Source organism: Curcuma longa, chromosome 11 (assembly GCF_044706935.1).
Source record: "Curcuma longa cultivar G26 ecotype Majalengka, Jawa Barat chromosome 11, ITB_CL_G26_1.1, whole genome shotgun sequence".
Lineage (NCBI taxonomy): Eukaryota > Viridiplantae > Streptophyta > Magnoliopsida > Zingiberales > Zingiberaceae > Curcuma > Curcuma longa.
The window spans coordinates 8,230,471-8,233,101 of NC_133871.1; the positions used below are offsets into that span (position 1 = coordinate 8,230,471).

At 39.3% G+C, this 2,631-nt stretch overlaps 1 long non-coding RNA gene across 1 annotated transcript; it reads left to right on the forward strand.

The window, feature by feature from the left end:
- Positions 1-469: 469 nt before the first annotated feature.
- On the forward strand, positions 470-2,631 carry LOC141838015 (uncharacterized). The gene is made up of 3 exons (XR_012602612.1): positions 470-640; positions 1,213-1,273; positions 2,441-2,631. It is a non-coding gene; the product is annotated as an uncharacterized LOC141838015 (long non-coding RNA).

A 2,631-nucleotide genomic window follows, 5' to 3' on the forward strand; every position in this document is an offset into this window, starting at 1 on the left:
TAATTGCGTACCGTTACCGATACCGAAAATTTCGGTACGGTATAATACCGTACCGAATTTTTCGGTATACCGAAATTTTCGATATGGACGGTAAATATCGGTATGGTATGTGCGGTATACCGAAAATTCGGTATTTTTTCCCACCCCTAGCCTCGCGTACGCGGTGACTGAAGCCTTCGCCGGGTTTCTCGCGCCTAGGAAAGCTATAAGAGGAAGCCGAACCCAAGCCCTAGCCACCCCTTCTCCTCCCACAGCCGCCCCCATTTCTGCTTCGCTGCCGTGACGCCGTTACAGACGCCGCGATCGCCGCCTACCGACGTCGCTTGCTGCCGCCCGCCGCGTCTGCCCTAACGCGATGCCGCCCCTGCTTTTGCTCCAAGCCGCGACGTCGCTGCTCGTGATCGCCGCTCCTCCCACAGCTGCTCTCTGCTGCACGACGCCGCCGTTGCGAGGAGAAAACGCCGACGCCCCGCTATCGCGTGGAGAAGACCTCGCCGTCGCCTCCCTCATAGTACCCTCTTCCTCTTCTCTCTTCACAGCCGCCGCTACCTACTTAGTCTTCCTCCTCTGTTCCAGTGGTCGCCCGAGGGATAGCTCTGCCGCCTCCAACTAGAGCTTGATTCTAGGATTCTAATCAAAGGTAAACATTCTTGAGCCTAGTTAATTCTTGTTTAATTAGGTTCGATGAGGCATGGGATAGGGATTTCTTGAATTTAAGCCTATTCTATTTATTGTTTTATTGGAAGGTTGCTGTTGGGGCTTGGTGGTATTGTTTTAGGGTTCGGTTGAAGAGGTTTGTGCAAGATGGTCAGTTAGTTGGGTATTTTAGTTGTTGTATGTTTACCATGACCAGGACTTTATCCCTCTTTCGAGATGACAAGCTGATAAAAACCTAATTAGACTTTAACCTTACATGTTTCAAAATGTGGCACATGCTTTATAAAACCTTGCAATTGATCCTCCTTGATTTCTTATATAAGTTGATCAAAATTTAGGGTGTGTTCAGTTGAAAAGGCAAGATTGAGCTGTTAATATAATTTACCTATTAGATTATGTTAGGTTAAATTTGACCAAGTTGAATTAATCGGATCTGAGTTAAGTTAGTGTTCGATCTGGGTAAGGGTAATTAGAGTCTAATGGGGTTAGATTAATTTTTGAATCAATTAGGGATGTCTTGGTTAAAATTTAGAAGATGTGTATTTTATATTGCAGGACCTTGATCTGTTGATCCTGCTATACACAGAGGGTTTTATTGCAACGATTCGTCAATCAAGTGGGTACCTTCTATCCTTGGACTCTTAATCTTCCTGGTGCATGAATAAATAAATATTAAATTGATATATGTATATTTATATGTGTATAATTGTTTTAAAAGGGGGTTAAAATGATCTTTAAAATATTGAAATAGGGTTAAAATAATTAAATTATTAAAGGGTAAATAATTGATTTAATTCATGTTCGCACATGAGTTCATCTGGGGGATTTAAAATGATAAAGGGTGTTTTCAAAATCCAAATAGATATTCTCATTTAATCTGCTATTGATACTTTGTCTTTTTATACTGTTTGACCTTTTATTTCTCATATTGTTGATATTACGTCTGGTTGATACTTGTTCTTACCTGCAAATCTGATTGTGATACCTAAATGAATGAATAATATTTCATTTGGTTGAGTTGGTCGTTTAGACCAAATCGTGAAGATACATACTGAGAATATAACAATGATGATAATTGATGAAAAAGATATAACGTGAAATGAAATTGATAAATATTGAAAGGTGTTAACTATGAGCCTAGTTTTTATACTAGAGTTATATACCAGAGTACTGGATCGTACGCCTAAGTAATGGTGCGAGACGTAGTCCTCGGTCCAGAGCACTTGACCAGCCACATATCGTTGTGGTAGGGCAGAGGCCGCGGTCAGTGTTTATTTGTCTTCCACCGGTCAGGGCTAGAGAGAGAGCCCGTACGTTAGATAACGTATGCGACACTTCTAAAGAGGCGCTGCTAGCCTAGATTATGAGATTTTATTGTTTTTCTACTAGGATGATACTGGCTCCCGTTGTATTGCTTATGCACATGTTAACACTGATGATATTAATCATTCATGATGAGATTATACTGATGATAATTTGATATAGTATGATTAAATAGCCATGATTGAGAAACTATCATAATGGATGATAAATTATGATAATTAAGTTGAGATATGAAACTAACATATGAACTGTTACTTGATCAATGATAATTGAAGATAGTGATACAAATATATAGATATATACACCTATATATGGAGAACTTTAAAAAGAGCTTAAAATGACATTGAGAATTATGATCTACTCTATTTCCTTGGCTTCTTAAATAAGATTAAATTCATGCACATCTTTTCTGATTACCCACTTAGCCTTTGACTAACTATCTACATTCTTTGGCTTCCAGTTGCAGGCACAGGTTAGTGCACCTTGTTCGTATTAAGACGATAGTAGATAAGGACCTTGGAGCTTGGAGATAGGTTGACTGCTTCCATCTCATACCAGAAGATTTAATATATATTCGTTTCTTAGTCGTAGTTCGATATGGTTGTATATATCTTTTTATACGCTTGACGTGTTTTTCACTGTGTGGATTTT